At 35.1% G+C, this 18,655-nt stretch overlaps 1 long non-coding RNA gene, 8 other non-coding genes and 2 pseudogenes across 9 annotated transcripts in view; 3 read left to right on the top strand and 8 right to left on the bottom strand.

Moving 5' to 3' along the window:
• The window catches only part of LOC110782904 (uncharacterized), a 29,350-nt gene that overhangs the window by 2,954 nt on the left and 7,741 nt on the right, over window positions 1-18,655 (bottom strand). The window contains exons 7-16 of the long non-coding RNA XR_008918796.1: window positions 15,895-15,999; window positions 9,182-10,581; window positions 8,287-8,369; window positions 7,617-7,759; window positions 6,484-6,752; window positions 5,137-5,212; window positions 4,999-5,057; window positions 4,143-4,194; window positions 1,271-1,305; window positions 638-723 (exon numbers count right to left, since the gene is read on the bottom strand). This is a non-coding gene — a long non-coding RNA (uncharacterized lncRNA). The remainder of the gene's footprint in view (window positions 1-637; window positions 724-1,270; window positions 1,306-4,142; window positions 4,195-4,998; window positions 5,058-5,136; window positions 5,213-6,483; window positions 6,753-7,616; window positions 7,760-8,286; window positions 8,370-9,181; window positions 10,582-15,894; window positions 16,000-18,655) is intronic.
• Window positions 630-791, top strand: LOC130466354 (U1 spliceosomal RNA). Its single transcript, XR_008926592.1, has one exon. It is a non-coding gene; the product is annotated as a U1 spliceosomal RNA (small nuclear RNA).
• Window positions 1,935-2,051, top strand: LOC130466384 (U5 spliceosomal RNA). Its single transcript, XR_008926617.1, has one exon. It is a non-coding gene; the product is annotated as a U5 spliceosomal RNA (small nuclear RNA).
• On the bottom strand, window positions 3,655-3,754 carry LOC130466434 (U6 spliceosomal RNA). The gene has a single exon (XR_008926665.1). It is a non-coding gene; the product is annotated as a U6 spliceosomal RNA (small nuclear RNA).
• On the bottom strand, window positions 4,500-4,696 carry LOC130466701 (U2 spliceosomal RNA). The gene has a single exon (XR_008926869.1). It is a non-coding gene; the product is annotated as a U2 spliceosomal RNA (small nuclear RNA).
• LOC130466367 (uncharacterized) lies at window positions 6,097-6,272 on the bottom strand (annotated as a pseudogene).
• On the bottom strand, window positions 7,141-7,251 carry LOC130466432 (uncharacterized; annotated as a pseudogene).
• LOC130466697 (U2 spliceosomal RNA) lies at window positions 8,069-8,265 on the bottom strand. Its single transcript, XR_008926865.1, has one exon. It is a non-coding gene; the product is annotated as a U2 spliceosomal RNA (small nuclear RNA).
• LOC130466440 (U6 spliceosomal RNA) lies at window positions 9,170-9,270 on the bottom strand. Its single transcript, XR_008926669.1, has one exon. It is a non-coding gene; the product is annotated as a U6 spliceosomal RNA (small nuclear RNA).
• Window positions 10,056-10,252, bottom strand: LOC130466586 (U2 spliceosomal RNA). The gene has a single exon (XR_008926776.1). It is a non-coding gene; the product is annotated as a U2 spliceosomal RNA (small nuclear RNA).
• Window positions 16,501-16,725, top strand: LOC130466688 (small nucleolar RNA U3). Its single transcript, XR_008926857.1, has one exon. It is a non-coding gene; the product is annotated as a small nucleolar RNA U3 (small nucleolar RNA).

Raw genomic sequence — 18,655 nt, 5'->3', positions numbered from 1 at the left:
CCAACCACTGACCCACAAGACTTCCTATTACATACAAGTAAATAGTTCTTCTAACTTTTATTTTTTAATACAAACTTAACTACTTTAGTATCTATCATCCACAAAATTAGAAAAAAACCTCGTGTATCTTCAGATTAGCACATTTGACAGAGAGACCAGCCGACCGCACAATGAACCAGCGCAAGGGTCAAATATTTACGTTGCAAAAACTGTTTGAACCTCAGTGAATCTATTTTGTACTTGTTAGAACCATAATGGACCACTATAGTAGCCTTGTAATCCTAACACCACGTTTTATGCCATTGGCTCACTACCATTAATCACGAAAGACTGGTAAATTTCTGACAATCATATTTAAAATTCACCCAGATGGAAGAAAGCAAGACAACATGATATGCCAGTTCGAGTATCAACCAATATCAGGTGAATTATGACACGATACACGACTCTATAGTCACTATATTGGGAACTTCCTATTTATTTGTCACATTCAACTGCTTAGAACTTTAGATACTTGATGATATAATACCAACATGTCTTATGATATTAGTTATTGTCCCACATAAACAAGATTATAAAAATGAGAGGAAAAAAAATATATAAAATAAAAGTGTACATCAATGGCAAACATACTTACCTGGACGGGGTCAATGGGCGATCATGAAGGTCCATGGCCTAGGTAGGTGGCCTCCATTGCATTTTGGAGGGGTGCCTGCTTAACATCTTCCCAAAGAGGAAGAGTGTACGTCATAATTTGTGACAGTGGGGGTCTGCGTTCGCGCAACCCCCATTAATTCTACTTTCTAAACTTTAACAGTGTTTCAGTAATGGGGATACGGATAAGCTTCATAAGAGGTTGGGATGGGGATAGAGAATTAATTAGTAGAGTATGGAGAAAATAATGATTATTCTAAGAAGTGAAGATACCATCATGTAGCTTTCTATACCGTAAACAAACATATATTTCCCTTATACCTGCCCCTTTATTCCAGTTATCAAACATGAAACACCCAACAAGAACGTACTTCCTCCAATTCTTTATTGTTGCAACATAGCCCTCTACACGGTATTTAAGAAAGTGGTACTTGAGTGGTGCCACAACCACTTTAGTCACATTACTTAATTCATCTTATGTGTAAAATTGTAACTTTGGGTAAAAAATGTTTTTATTTTAGGTGGTGTTGCAACTATTGTGACATTTCTATTTTAGGAAAGTGTTGCAATTATATAGAAATGGAGGAAATACATCATAGTATTGCAAGATACTTACTGTTAGATCTCTTGAGTTCCATACTTTCTCCCATCCTGATATTCCAAAGTAGTAAATCAGTCAATCAAAAATAAAAATTGTAACATTTATCAGACCGTATTTAAAAAGAAGGTGCCGAGTTCATCTATTCTTACTTCATTTGAGTACATTAAGATGTTCTTGCACTAGTCTGATGTCTTTAACATGAATCAGTAGTTGACTTTATATTTCTAATGTTCTTACTTCATTTGGGTCCATTAATAAGTGACACTGTAAATAGTGACAACACATCCACTTTATTTAGGTCTAATTTTAAGCAATATTGTAAATTATTCACGAAGGTCGTGAAATGCTGCGATGGTCAAATGTCTACAGTCTACTTGCTATCCGTTAGGTCACGGGTTAAACAACCTCTTCACGAAAAAAAAAGAGGGTAAGGCTGCGTACTGAGAGCCTTTAAAGATTGGAAAAACTGTCATTCAAGTAGAATGAATTTACTCTTGCAGCCTTGCTGTCCAGAGGGCCAAAGTAATCTCCTTGTCTACAATTAAAGTTTTTATTCTGCTGAAAAACTCAAATGTACAACCAAAAAGTTCAGATTCAACAGTCCCACATCAATAAGAAAGAAGGTCCAATCTTGGACTGCAATATAAATACCTTCAGCCATTTCTTACATAACTCACGCAGCCACGCAGTGAGCACAAAGCGAACTATTCTTTCGCCTTTTACTAAAGAATACCGTGTGCTCGCTGCATTTAGTGGCATACGTTTATTTTTGGAGGGAGTTCCTTTAGAGGAGCTTCCAGCAAGTCTAATGCAAATTTCTCTTATTATCAACTAAGCTATTGAAAATACCAAATTGTCTGGTGGGACTGTTCAGGAGGTCAAAACTCAATATCAAAACTCCCGTATTTATTAAAGAGATACACTTGGCCGGGCACAGGTATTAAGAAAAAGAATTGAATGAAATAAAGTAATAAAACAAGTGGGGTTGGGTTGATATTTAAATAGGTAAAACAAGTGGGGACCATGACATTTTAGGGGGTGGGGGTGGGATGTAGTTCTAAAATTAGTTGTTTAATAAGGTGGTGGGACATAAGATATACTTCCTCCATTTTTTTATTATTGCACCATCTACATTGGGCACAAGAATTAAGAAATGAGGTAAAAGGTGAGAGATTGACAAAAATACCCATGTGACTTAGTACAAGTTTTGATGTAAAGAACAAGTGGGGTTTGGTCCCCACCACACATATAAGGATAGAAATGTCATTTCATGGGATAAACTTACTAAAAAAGGAAATGGTGCAATTAATATGCAACTTCCGAATAAGGAAAATGGTGCAATAATAAAAAAATGGAGGAAGTATTAGATAGATTATTTAATTAGATGGTGGGGTTGACAAATTACTAAAAATGGCAAGTGTATCTCTTAAATAAATACGGTCGGAAAAGGCAAGTGTATCCCTTAAATAAATACGGAGGGAGTAGCATAGAAAAAGGTTTTCTGTAGAAAATAGTATAGAAAAAGTTACTTTTCTTTAAACCCATTTTCCTTTTTTGGTTTACTTCCATTTGAACACACTTCATATTTCCATTTGTGCCAAATATGTTTTTTAAACATTTCCATAGGTTCATAAAAGAAAACTAACTAGAATCAATTTTTTCAAAGAGTACATCACATTACCACAATTTAACTTATTATTCACAATAACACTCTTTACATCATTATGCACATGACATGGTTTTACTCAAAAAATATTGATACAAAACTGGTCACTTTCATACTTCCCCATCATTCCATTTTAAATCAATTGCAAACATAATCTATTTTTAAACATGGGACAACTTTTTCCAGACGACCTAAATTATACATGTGAGTCGATCTGACTACTGTTTGTGAACAAACGAAGTATATATTGAAGTTAACAACGGAGTAAATGTCTTTCTACATCAATCCAAATGTAAATAATGACTACCGGCTACTGTGTGCTACTACTACTACTATTGGGAGTGAAACATTGTTTTGGGAGAAGGAACAGAAGGCTCTTGTTAAAAGTGGGAAAAGTAAACAATTACCCCCAAACTAAGCAGAGTTTTGATACATCAGATATTTATTATGACTTCCATTGACTCAATTGCTTATCAGGGTAATAAGCAGTTTGCAGTACAAGTGTAGAAGGAAATCACCTTGCAGCAGTCTATAATGTTTTAGCAGAACAAAAGAAGTCAAGAGACTAAAATCACCAAAGTCCTTTTTTATGTCTAGAATAGTAACAGAACTGTTCATGTCTATTAAGAATGAATAAATGAAGAACTCAGATTAGAGAAAGAAAAACAAATAACCAGCCAGGAAACCAAATAAACTAAACACCAGCAAAGAGTTGGAAAATTCATTTTTAGGCAAGGGTTTGGACTATTTCTCGATTTGTGTGTGTCATCGCGTAAGAGCCATGCTAATCTTCTCTATATCATTCAAATTTTATCAGATGTCTCCGAAGAGACAATACTATGGTGAGTGCATAACAATATAAAGAATATCATTTTATACTTGTATGTAAGATATACTGATAATGTACTCAATTGTGCAAGCACATAAGACCTACAAGGCTACAACCTACCAATCATAAAACCGAAAGGTATTAAAGATTTACAATATGTATACTAACAAGATCGTGATGGATCATCAACTGAAAAATTCAACTTCCGGCATTCCGGATTTGTTTTTTGCAGATTGTAAATGAATGTCATAAGCATAACAGATATATCAATTGAACTCGTCGAAAAATCACTATAAAATGTAAATGAGTTTATCATCATTAATAATAGATATAGCAACATAAGCATCTTGAATCTTCATTTAACCATCAAATTTTGAAAAAAAAAAGGTCACCTCTCTATAAACGACTTGGTAATTTCAAGCACTGGAGGTCTTCACCTTTGACCTGTTTAGGCAAAGGGGAAAAAAGTTAAAATGATGAATCAAAATCACAATTGTTCTCAAAACATGAAACAAGAACCAACTCAAACATGTACAAAAAGGAACTTCTGAAATAGGGCCATTTTCTAAACATATTTAAGATACAAAGTACAGCTCTACTCTTGGGATCTAAACATTGCACTGGCATAAAGGTCCTTGAAGTTTGAGAGTGACTTGTACGGTACATAACACTTATTAAACCTTAAACAGAAATACCCTTAATTCAAAAAAACCACAATGTTTTATCAAGTGAATCTTGACATTGGATTAGTGGGGTGCGCCAGGCCCGTGCAGTAGTGCAACGCATGGGCGACGCATGAAGACCCCAATAGCAAGCTACTGTGATGGGACTTTCCCCTTAAGAAATAAATTTAATATCGTTGTGGACCATTGGTCCACGTATCAGATATTAAACTGATAAGAACAGATACTACACTTGATCTTAGCCAAAAGGCCGAGAAAGGTATGATTTGTTTAGTGTCAATTCTCTCTTTTTATTTCCTGTAGTTACAGCATTCTCCTCGTAAAGTTCAATGTGGTACTCCACAAAACTTGAGGAACTCATTATCATTATTATTCTTAGGTCTGCAGTATATGGATAAAATATTGTATTAACAACAGAGCCAGAGGTCATGGAATCTTGTGGATTTGGAGAAAAAATGGAGCAAGGCTTATCGCACATACATAGTTTTTAAGGGTAAGGCTACACAGTCACAAATGGAGAAAGGTATATCACACATAAATCACACTTAAAAGTAAGGGTGCTTACATTGGAACCTCCACATATTGCCTTGATAAGGGTTGTAGTTGGACAGTTGTTGCTTGGCCCTGTAAAAGAGCAAGCGAAAGTAAAAGAATGAACAACGAGCCCGAAATGTTGATATAACATTTTCAGTGTTTCAAATACCATGTGAATTCTCCTAACATTTCAGACAATGATCTCACGAAATATGTAAGAGACAACAAGCTAGAGGCTTTGAAATCTGAAACCAATTCAATAAACAACATAGATTGAGTTAGTGGTTTAAAAAATCAGTAATTCATTACATAGAACAAGTAGGCATTAAACTGGAGAATTCTATTCTATTCTCAATAAATCAATGCAAAGGTACTTTAATAATATACTTGAGAATAAATTTCTAAAAATAAAACGAAGAATATAAAACAACAGCACCAATACCATAATGGATTCTTCAGCTTAGATATACCATTATCCTATAGTTAACAAGATTAGCTGTATAAATAGTTATAACGATGGCAATGGCCCACAATATTAGAAGGAAAAACTAGTTTTATCCATCCAAAGAGGAAGTTTGCAGTCAATCAAATCTGGGCGAACTCAGCTTCTGCCTTTACCAGGGTTTCAAGACTTACTACACTTTATGCCTAAAACATTGGAGTAATTTGCTTTCAAGTTGCTAAGCTTTTCAGTCGTAACACAACAATTCAAATTTTAACTGATAGACATGTCAGATGGCCCAAAAGAGAAAAACAGAGGCTGATAGTAGATTAAAGATGTTTCCATTACTAAATTAAAGCTCAAGATTAAGAATCCAATGACTTCACCCTGTTAATAAGATAGTAGACTTGGGACACCCTCCTAATCCTGACTTTTGACCTTCATATATGTTGCCACTAGTAGCACTCAGGGTGAAATCATTAGCCTCTCTATGTTTTTGTGGAATCAATATTATCTTATACTTGATGTAGTTGAAATTTAAGTCAAGGAAACTGTAACGGAAACCTTTTCTCATCAAGCATCCTGTCATCCCATTCTATTACAGGAATAGATAAACACAATAGTCATACTCATATACTCATTAGGCATCATATTATCCTAATCAAATATGTTTTGAATAATGATTTGGTGGGGCCTGCCAGGCCTGTAAAGTAGTACAAAGCATGGCGACACTTGAGGATTTGTGGTGGAAATCCTTTCCTAAGAAATGAATTATCATTCTGAGTCAGTGACCCACGATCGGATATTAAACTGATAGAAAGAGTTACTACCCTTGATCTTAGCCAAAAGGCCGAGCAAGGTATGAGTTCCCTAAGTTACAAACCATCATTCCCTGTCTGGGCCTCTTGGGTGGGACAACATAAGTTCGAACTTTCAACAGAAAAACTATAATGACGCAGGAACTCGAATCCAACCAAACTCTTAACGTCATAGGAAATCAGACTACAGCAAAACTCAAATGTAATAGGAATTCTGAATAATTCAGCAAATGACCTTGTACTTCAGGAGACTCACCTGTCTAACCGAACGTCTCCCATAACCACGAGAGTGTATGTCATAATTTGTTACTGTGGGGACCTGTGTTCGTGAGGCCCCACTCCATTTCCTAATTAAATGGTTAGAGCCTTTAGATATTAAGTAATTGAGGTGCACAGTGGCAGTATTTCTCAACTTCAAATACTGGACCAAACAATCATTGGCACTTAAAAAGCTCCGAGGCACTTTTTATCATCCATTTCTTTCTTGCTCCTAGCTTCATTCTCTTCAATAAATCTTCAGTACAACTGCAGTCAATAGAAGTTAAGAGGTTTAAGCAGAAAATGCACATGAAACAAATTTACATGGAAAACAGTTTTCTCATGATTGCTGATAAACCGAATAACAAGAACAAAATAGGGTTTACATGTCCGTCCTTGGAAAATCATTGGATAGATATGAAGATAGGCCTATAGGAGTATAGGAGTATAGGGGACACACCATCGATAAAAAGGCATCATTACGAGCATAGAGAAAAGTCATAGCTAATAAAATAAACCATTCATCTTCTATCATTACAGCGGTCAGCGGCCATAAAACCAATGTCAGTTACTTGTATATCACATGGAACCAATAAAAGCATCCATATGCTAGAGAGGGCACAAAGGTGAAAAACAAGTTTTAAAAAAAAGGACAAAAAAATTGGACTACATTTCGATTTGTGCGTGTCAATGTGTCACCCTTGCTCAGTGGCCATGCTAATCTCCTCTATATCGTTCCAATTTTATCAGATGTCTCCGAAGAGACAAACTTATAAGGAAGCTAGAAACAATCTTCAAGCATTCACATTAGACCTCCAACAAGCCACATTCAGTCAAACAAAAAAATAAGAAAATCCGTCATACAATACTCGGGTTTACGGTCTAATAATAACAAGCAAGAGTTAACTTTCTCTAGCTCGCATGGTAACATACTTGAAAATATTACAGTATGTATAATGCAAAAGGATTTACAACTCTGTATAACCACCTTCATTTTCTCTAAAAGATAATCACCAGAATAAAATAAAATACTCCGAATCATTCATTCATTTATTATAATTACAGCTTTAAATGCAATCAATCTTATAAGTAAACCATCAGAGTAAAAGAAAATTTAGTAAAAGACTTCACCCCTATTAGCAATCGCTATAATTTGCGGGAAGAAAGACCCAACGTTTTCCGTATTAGATGCCAGACCAGATTCAACAACATATTGCTTGAAATCCTTCAGATCATGTCATCCTTGCAATTAGACAATATGATAGTCTCCGCATCTACAATAGATGTCATTCTGATTACACAAATTCCATGTCATGTAAATAATAACGGACTCGGCTTAGGCATCACATTGTCCTATATTCAGCATCAAAATTAGCCTAATACAGCATTTTGAGGAGCCAAAGTGAGGAATTTTAAAGTTTTACCTTTTGAGGTGAATTACTCATTAAGTCTTTTAAAATTCAAACATTAAACAAGGGCATAAAAATTAAAACTACAATTCATCTGTGACCAATTCATAGTTTTATCTGTACAAGAGGATTAGAATGAACAAAACCATAATCCTTAATTTTGAACTACGATTAGTGGGGTGCGCCAGGCCCGTGCAATAGTGCAACGCATAGGCGACGCTTGAAGACCCCAGTAGCAAGCTATTGTGGTGGGACTTCCCCCTTAAAAAATAAATTTAATATCGTTGTGGACCATTGGCCCACGTATCAGATATTAAACTGATAAGAACAGATACTACACTTGATCTTAGCCAAAAGGCCGAGAAAGGTATGATTTGTATAGTTTCACATACCTCTATTTATTTTCTGGTCATTTCAACCCTTTATTTGACCTGCAAATGTGGGTAACTAACTGTAGAGGATTTCCCATGATGTACTGATGCAAGGCAGAAGCAACAAGTATTATCTTCTTGGCATCATGTTCTGAAAATGGCAATCAACAACACTACAATGACAGATGAAGATATGAAGTGGATTTTGGATGAAGAATTTAGGGAAGGAAAGGAGAAATCAGGATCTATTCTACCTTGTTATAAATTGGGGGAATGGAATTGAACTGGAAAGAATTAGCAAGCCAACTCCTTCCTGCTTCCTCCCCTCCCTCTCCCTTTAAAATTAAAACCAAACATATTTACTAGGGTATCCTCTTAGAGTCTTAGTCCTTGGTTTATACTCAACAAAGGTTCTGAAAGTTTCATTATGAACCCATTACCCACATGCGAACTTAAATGAATGAATTGGTCTTCCTATGCTACGTGGAGTCGTCTGATTATTCACAGAGGTAAGAGTAACGTAGAAGCTAGGAAATCAATTTATCAACAGAGTTCTTCGAAATCCCTCAGCAGAGCATGCACAGAATATTACTCTAATCAAAATGATACATTACACAAGTTGGACGCTCTCACGTACAATTGAGTACAATTGGTTGCGCGCACACACACCTAACAATGAGCTTCAAAACTGTTTATAAAACTCCATACTGCCTAAGAGAATATTTATCAAACACCAGTTTTTGGTGTTTAAGAGAGAATTGAATAAAAAACAATAAATCAACCACTTAACCACTTACTACTCGTGAGTTCATTCTCTCAATAGATGTCTTTGCATAATTAGCAGCACAGTTAGAAAAGTGATATAACTTTTGTATTATTGGCGAATTAAAACGTTTGCATACAGGAATAAACGGACCATTTCTCGCGAGCGTGTCATTCTTGCTTGGGGGCCATGCTACCTTCTCCGTACTGTTCCAAATTTATCAGATGTCTCCAAAGAGAGAATACTTTGATGAGTGTGACAATATAAATAAAACTAACCAATATGGGGCTGAAATATTAAGATATATTGATGCAAATGTACTCAATTCTGCAAGCACACAAGATCTACAACCTAACAATAATAAAAATCGAACAGGTATTATTCACAGTAAGAACACCAACAGCATCGTGTTGGATTTATCCACTGAAATTTTTATACAACTGTAATACCGGTTTTGTTCTTTTTTGCTGATTTGTAAATGTATGTAATAACCAGAAATAGATATAACAAAAGATGCAATTGAACGCTTTGAAAAAATCATAAAATTACAAATTGCTAAGTTTAAATAGAATTTTGTGATGGGAGTAGAAATGTGGAACTGAACCTTCTAAAGGGGCCTAAAATTTCCTCAACAACGTAATTACGAGTATAAGATAAAGAGTTAGATAAAGAGTTCTTTAGAATTATGTCATCAAAATGTTTACTTCTAGTTAACTTACTTGATTCCAAATATTGACTTGGTTATGATATGTTTACTAAACGAAAACCATCTTAAACATAAAACTTCCCATAATTAATAAGACATCTAGTTTTTTCATTTGGAGCCATAAAACATTGCAAATACAATCTATAAAAGTATACTCTTGTAAATAATCAAACATGGGAAAGAACAGAAGCTTCTGAAAACAGTCCCTTGAACTTAACAAATTTAAGATGAAGTACTATTCTGTAAAAATTAAGATATATCAGTAGAAATTTCATGTCCTGTAAAATACAACTATTTTATAAGAATATTGATATAGAATTAGTGGGGTGCGCCAGGCCCATGCAATAGTGCAACGCATGGGCGACGCTTGAAGACCCCAGCAGCAAGCTACTGTGATGGGACTTCTCCCTTAAAAAATAAATTTAATATCGTTGTGGACCATTGGTCCACGTATCAGATATTAAACTGATAAGAACAAATACTACACTTGATCTTAGCCAAAAGGCCGAGAAAGGTATGATTTGTTCAAACTCAATTCTTGGCTTTTATTTCCTGTAGTTACTGTAATCTCCTATTATATTTTCAATGTGGTACAACTCCTTATTTTCAGATTTTGTCCACATCGCACTTCAGGAACTCAGTATTATTATTCTGATGTTTGGATTCTGGAGTACATGGATGAAATAATGTATTAACAACAGATCCAGAAGTCATGGAATCTTGTGTATTTGGTGAACAAATGGAGAAAGGTTTATCAGAATTATCACTTAAGAGTAAGGGTGCTTACATTAGAACCTCCTCAGATTGGTCTTGATAAGGGTTGTACTTGAACAGTTGTTGTTTGGCGCTGTAAAAAAGTAAACGAATGAATCACGAGCCTGAAATTTTAATACAACATCTTTCAGTCTCAAATACCATGTGAATTCAGTTGCTTAACACCCCACATTTCGAACAATGATCTCACAAATATGTAAGAGACAACGAGCTAAAGGCTTTGAAATTTGAAACCAAGTATATGAACAACATAGATTGAGTTAGTGATTTCAAACCATTACATAGAACAACAAGTCTTGCTTTGGATCTTATACTCAAATCTAGAATCAGCGATTCAGTGAAGGTGCTTTTTGTAAAACAAGGAAAACCTAAAAGCATGAAAATTCTATGATCTGACATTGCCCAACAGGAAATATATTGATGCAACTCTCCTAGTTACACACTTGTAAGTCACGCTTCTATCCTATGCTCAACTGCTCAAGAATCACAAGACACGCCACAATCGAGCAAATACACAGCAAAGGTACATGAAATGATCAAACACTAACGTGATGTGGACCCCTAATTAGCATATCACAAGGGTCAATTACTGAATTTATTAAAGACCAAATATTTGAACAACGAGATTTCCAAGGATGAAGGTTTGAAGAAAGTAAATCAAGGATATCCTTTTAGTCCCTGGTTCCCTGCACTCACCAAGATGCTAACAGTATGTGGAGTCGATTTGAATTTGTAGAGAGGTAGGGAGTAATGTATAACTAGAACATAGCAATTTCCTAACTGGTACAAAACAATTACTCTCCTTTATCAAATAGCAATGCCTCAGCAGTGATCATACACACTCCGCTCTATGACCCAGTAACCCGTATCAGATATCACACGAGTACGTATGATAAGTGTCAGACCAGCTAAATAATTAAAATATATAGTGTTTTTACCCAAAAGAGAAGTGGCAAGTGCCCAACTGTCCATAACTCCGCATCCATGTCGGAGTGCCCAGGTTCCAACTAGGAAATTTGAGCTAAATGAAAAGTTTGAATAACCCAGAAGGTCAGAAATCATAGTGACGTACGAGTAGTAAGTTCCAATATTAGTAAGGTCAAACTATCAAGACTAAAACGTCAAATCTTTCCTCCGTTCTTATTTAGTTGACACAGTTTGACTTTAGAACTATTCATACACCATCTTTTGAATGGATTTTGTTATTTATGCGTAGGGTAAAATATAGTCATGTGCGATCTTGTTAAACTTGTTTTGATAAATATTTTCATATCAACTTTTTATAATTTTATCTTTTACATAATGATAGATATTAGTGATAAAAAATGTGCATTGGGAAACGTGACTAAAGAAATGTGTCAACTAAATAAGAACGGAAGAAGTATATGACTTATGAATCCAAATTCTGAAAATACAGTCGCAACTCTTGCTTTGCTTAACATACACACCAATGCTCACAAGTCACAATGAGTCCTCCTGGAATAAATACAACTTAAAAAGAAAGGACTAAACATATGTTATTAAGTAATTGGATTAGTTAACGATAGATTTGGGATCAAGGACTACATGCTCCATTCAAATATCGAAGGATTAGTGGATTACATCAGAATTCTCGTTTTAGATTGAAGTACATCTAGCTTAAGTCCATTAACTATTCACCGGCAAACAAACTCAACAAAGCGCCATTTTTTATATATTTTTTTTGATGGAATATTAGGAATTATACTGTAAATATAATTCCAGAGTTTTGTTTTATGTATAGTTTCTTAATGTTATTAGGTTTAGGAGTAAACGGCTTAGCCTTTTCCTATATTGATATAACATATATATAATACAATGTACACAATCCTAAACGATTTAGCCTTGTCGTGTATTGGCGTCTTTAAGATTTGGAAACAAATGAGTTCTTCGTAAGTCGTGATGTGCAGTTTGTTGAAGATAATTTTCCGTGGATTGAGTCACTTCCAGATGATACGAGAGATTTTTGGGAACAATTTTTTAGTCAACCAATATTGCGGGAAGACGACGACGTAAGTAATGTGGGGCAGGATATATTGGGCGACAATCTGGTCCGTACAGGTACTGCATCCCCAGTTGAAGGCACGTGCCTGCTGGGCATATGGAGACTGCAGCTTTGAGTGCTGTAACGAGGCAGCAGGGTGCTCTGCAAGTTTACACACGCAAGAAGGCCGTGCAACATTCTGCACACAGTCTGGCAGACGCTCGGGCTGCTGACGCGAGTGCATGATACAGCTGCTGCAGGCAGTATATACCTACTGTTGCAGCGAGTGATGTAGCTGCTGCACCTGCTGCAGGCAGCGTGCCTATGGGCATTGATCAGCATAATTCAGAGAAGCCCACTTCCCCATCATCGTTGTCGGTTCGTATTGGTGCATACGATTGTGATGCGTCTACTCCTCTAGCGTCAAGGGGGAGCACGGATAATGTTGAGTATAATATGGAAGCGTCGTCAGGTCGTGGTCATCGTAAGAAAACTCCATCAACAAAACTTCGAGGTTATGTAACTAATACTGCTATTGTCGAAAATATAGACCCTTCTCCATCAATTGTTCCTCCTCCATCACATTCCTCGGGTACACCTTTTCCTAGCTTGTTAGGTTGATTTTGATAAATTTTCTGAAAAGCATAAATGTTTTCTAACAACTATTACATATGGGAAGGAACCACCTTCTTTTAAGGGGGCAATGAAACATCCAAGTTGGCGTAAGGCATGCAAGAGGAGATTTACGCTCTTGAGCGCAGTGGTACATGGCCAGTAGAGGACCTTCCTCCCAGTAAGAAAGTAAGAAAGCTATTGGTAATGGTTAGGTGTATAAAATAAAATACACGGACAAGTCAATAGTGGAACGTCTTAAAGGACGCTGGTGGTGTTTGGCAACGGCCAAGTTGAGGTTATTGATTATAATGAAACTTTTGTTCCTGTAGCAAAAATAGGTACAATTTACATCAGATGGATGTTCATAATGTCTTCCTACATGGTGATCAGGAGGAAGAAGTTTATATGCAATTTCCACCGGGATACAGTCATCCAATTCCTGGGAAGGTCTAAAGGTTGCGTAAGTCTTTATATCGCTTAAGACACGCTCCTAGATAGAGGTTTGCGAAGTTTTCTAGTGCCTTACGGGCTTTTGGTTTCAAATCTTCATAGGCAGATTATATGTTATTTAGTTATATTCAAGGCATTCATGTTTACATGCTCCATCTTGAGGGGGAGTATTAAGAATTATACTATAAATATAATTCCAGAGTTTTGTATTATGTAAAGTTTCTTAATGTTATTAGGTTTAGGAGCTTATGTGGTGTTAGGATTGTGTACATTGTATTATATATATGTTATATCAATATTCGAAAAGGCTAAGACGTTTACTGCTAATCTCGTGTCTCTTAACAACTATCAGAAGAACTAATCAGCTACATAATGAATACCTTTATGATATTTAACAAAATCTACCCTAAGTACTAAGGGGATGTTAGGTATAGAGGGATTCAAGAAATAACTAGTTAGTGGCGCAGATGCCCCGGAGTGTTGCATATAGTTTGATTTTTTATTCATTTCAAATTTCTTATAAATTACTTTATATACGCAGTTTGAGAATAATATGAATTTCATTATATATGTAGTTTAAGAATAAAATTGGTTAAACAACAATCAGTGAATAAAATTGGGAGTAATTTTCTTAATTTGTGCAAAACTTTATTTATTTTTTACTACTTTACTTGGAACTTATAAGAAATTTGTTAATTACAATTATATATTAAGTTACGAATTATATTTTTAGAGGAAAAAACACATATTTGATTAGCTAAAAGAAAAGGCAACATTTTTTTTCCTTTTCTTTTCTTTGTTAATTTCATGATTGTATGGTTAATCTAAATAAATTTCTAGAAAAGATATATTAAATGAATAAATAAAGAAAAAAAATTATTATCATAAGTTGTTACTCAAATACGGAGTACATAAATTTGGGGCATTAAATTTTTATACATTCAAAGAACGACTTCTCTCTTTTTCCATTGTTTTAGAGTCATAAGTTGTATCTTTGGAGTGATGGATAAACTTAGCATTAACAAATGAGAGGTCATGGGTTCAATGATAGGTAGCAACTTTTTTTTTTGGGTGCGGACATAGTTATAAATGAGGCGAACAACTCGCGAACAAGCTCGGTCAAAGCTCGGACATTAAGCAATTGAACGAGCTCGAGCAAATATTTAAGGCTCGTTTATTACACGAGCTTTAGTGGAACAATATCCCATTCGACTCATTTGTGTTCACGAACAACTTTTTTAATGCTCGTTTATAACTCGTTAGTAGCTCGTTTATAGCTCGTTAGTAGCTCATTTATAACTCGTTAATAGCTCGTAAGATATTTTAATAAAATAATATAAATTTAATTGTAAAATGTATATTATTAGTATAATAGCAAAGTCCATGTTTAATATGGTAAAAAAAAAACAAATTTTAGGAATTATACATCTAGAACACATCTAGAATCTCAATAGTCTATAAAAAGTTTGAGTTGCAAAGCTCGTTTGATTTGAGCTCGAGCTCGAAATACAAACGAGCAAGCTCAAGCTGAGCCCAAGCAAGTATTTTATTAAACGAGCTTGGCACGAACAAAAAAAATAAAAGCTCATTCAAGCTCGAGCCGGCTCGATCACAAATATTTCTTAACAAGCTTAGCTCGATAAAGTTATTACTCGGCTCGACTCATTATGCGGACACAATAAACAAATCAAGTGCGTATGACATGGCGCCACGACGTCATGTATATTTAAAAATATATATAGATATTTCCCTATATACGTAAAACAGTACTCCGTATTCCCTTTCCCCCCGTTTGCCTTAATAGATTTATTTGAGCTGCCTTAATTTAATTATTTTTGAGGGAGCCTTAATGGAACTTTAGAGGGAGAGAATCAACTAATCAAGACTCTCAATAGATTGAACATCATTTACATTTTCTATATCAATTAAATTCAACTTTTTCTTCCTTTATTTTCTGCCGTATAAAGCCTATCAAGGAAGTTAATTACAACAATGTCTAGATGGTCATGTCAGAAAAATTCAACACTAACAGCACCTTCTTGACTTCTTACATATAACTTTGATTTTACAGATAACTTTGATTTGAGCACCAACTCAATCACAGAAAATTAGATTAATAAGCTTTTGGAAACAAACATGTAGTAACCTTGCAGCAGCCTATAAAGCATCATACTACTCAACAAGAGTATAATCCTTGGTGAAACCATGTCATAAGTAGTGACAACTTTAAGCACCCGATGAGTTTAAAGAACAGAAAAATGTAAATGGCAGAGTTATTAGAAAACAAACTTCAAGTGTAGTAAAGGAACAGAAACTCACAAAAAGAGGAGAGACAAGGAGGACTAAAATCTGATATTCTCCCATATCCCAGCCTCATTATCTTCAATATTCATCACTGATAGGACAATTGCAGTACTGCACTCACTGGAAATTAAAATAAAAGGGTTAGATGTCTGTCCCCACCAGGAAACCGTTGGATACATATCAGATTATCAGTATACTAGAAACAAATATATATATATATATATATATATATATATATATATATATATATATATATATATATATATATATATATATATATATATATATATATATATATATATATATATATATATATATATATATATATATATATATATATATATATATATACAAGAAAGTACCATTACGAGCATTGAGTGTAAAGCCACTTCTCAAATAACCTGGAACCAAAAGCTATGTACATGGAAAAGCATCAAAAAAATTGGACCGTTTCTCGATTTGTGCAAGGGCCATCCTAATGAAGAAGAGACAAGGGGAACTCTATAGCTCAATTTGATAATCTTGATATTTCCTTTTAAAAAAACTGGTGGAAGAAGTCCCACAATGACTCAAGATGCTAATATATGTTCTTTATAAGCTGAAGTAAATAGATAACATAGCACGTCCTTACTTGAACAGGATCTGTTCTATAGTAATCGTACCTCTGTATCCTTGAGTTCTAAGGAGACAGAAAACCAAGTCTGGTGGATGACTTATGACCATGTGTGATTTGAGCGTGATTAACGGCTACCATTAATCTTTGGGGATCACTGTATTCTGTAGATGATCGTTCCCCAGCTCCTCTTTGTGTGAGCTTGGGATGCTCACATGGTTGTCTGACAGACTTCTTCTCCAATCCTATACCCCTCGAGGAAGAGGAGAGAGATTAAGAGACATTATTTACGCATGTTCATCTTTGAACTACGGTCATTCTTGCACAACAATAATGCTTATTTTCCAAAATTATACCAAGTTTATCAGATATACAATATAGCTCCAACAGATAGGCATAGGCTGTTAATAGATTAAGGATCCTCTTTATTTTATTTTTCCTTAAGTAAGACAATGAGATGAAAGATACAAAATGGAAGTGGAAGTGGAAGAGAGGCATTGGCCTAAGGGTTCAAGTGGACACCCCAAGAAAGGAGATGTCTTGCATAGGTTTCAAGTTTTCAACAAGTAATAAATAAACCTTAAGAAAGCCTCTCAAACAATTTGAAACTGATCTTTAGGTCGGTTAAGTCCGATGGCTTCTAAAGCACAGAGAGGAACGGCTCCATAGAGGACAAATAAGATCTCTACAATCACACTTTTTCCCCCTATAATGCATTGATGTCAGGTTCTTATGAGAGAATCAGTTAGTAAGGCTTCAAACAAAACACTTGACATTGATTCAACAATATGGCTAAAGGCCATTACAGCATTACCCCATTAGTAAATTAGTGATGACAACTAAGAATCCAGTAACCTCAGATCACAGTATTATTCATGCCGTCACTAGCTCACATTAAGGTTTTCCACTTATCCTCCCAGTCCTTGGTTCACACTTGACAAAGATATGCCGATAGCTTGACATCTGATTTTTCAGAGAGGTGGGAAAGAATGCAGATTGCAGAAGCCAGAGCAGCTACAAACAGTGTTTTCTGGAAAAATGAATTGCCACCAACTTGGCAACTTGTATGATCAGCAATTAAAATGATTCACTAAACCAGCTACAATTTTTTGGTTTCATATCCAAGTTTGTGTTAAACCTTTGATTTATACCATGAGGCAACGCATAAACAAAACTATTTACAATCTCAGAAAAATTTAAAGGAAATATTCCAGAACACAAACAAAGTAATAAAACAGAGAACAACATCATGTAACCAACTCCAACTTAAAGAAACATCGTACAGCATATGCGAGACTCGTAAAACACCAAGTGCTACACAATCAATCCAAAGTGAAATGCAAAAAGTATGTTAAGTGAGAAGGAACATGGTACCGACCCCCGTTCTGAGAACAGAATTCGTGTGTTCCAAAACACGATCCCCAATTTGGTGAACCCTGCAATCCAGTTCAACAAGCCTAGGCTATAACCCACATCATTGAAGGGTTTTTTCTTTATTATACTTATTCATTTCTTTCTTGTAGCCTAGGCTTGTTGTTACAACACCGTAATGGACCACTATAACGGGATTGTAATCCTAACGACAAATTTTATGCCATTGGCTCGTTGCCATTAATCAGGAACACTGTTAAATAAAATCTGTGAATCATATGGTAATGTCTACTAGGAAGTTCATTACAATAATGTCTAGAATTCAAGATGGTCGTGTCACCTAAATTCAACACCAAAAGCACCTTCTTGACTTTATAACATTTTATCAAAATTGTTCCCAAATGCATGATTAAAATCCATTCATACCAACCTGATAAAGTTTCTTTCTGGAAAGAAAGGAACACTAAAGGATTCGATAACTTGAGAATTAGGAGATGATTCTGCTTAAAGTATGAGAATCGGTGACCATATATCACATAAAGTGCATTTGAAACTACAACCTACTTCCTCCGTTCTTTTTTAGTTGACACATTTTGACTTTTGACACTATTCATATAATCTACTTTGACTACCAATTGTGATTAATGTAGTATTGTGAAAAAATGTAGTATTGTGAGTCTTGTTATAATTGTTTCACTGTATAGGTTTATAATATCACGTTTTCATAATTTTTACCATTGATATTTGAAGATATTAATCATTGAAATATTGCATTGTCAAACGTAATAAAAC

This window comes from Spinacia oleracea, chromosome 1 (assembly GCF_020520425.1).
Source record: "Spinacia oleracea cultivar Varoflay chromosome 1, BTI_SOV_V1, whole genome shotgun sequence".
In the NCBI taxonomy this organism is placed as follows: domain Eukaryota; kingdom Viridiplantae; phylum Streptophyta; class Magnoliopsida; order Caryophyllales; family Amaranthaceae; genus Spinacia; species Spinacia oleracea.
Note: the sequence above shows the minus strand (reverse complement) of the source record. Positions and strands in the feature narration are given on the sequence as shown.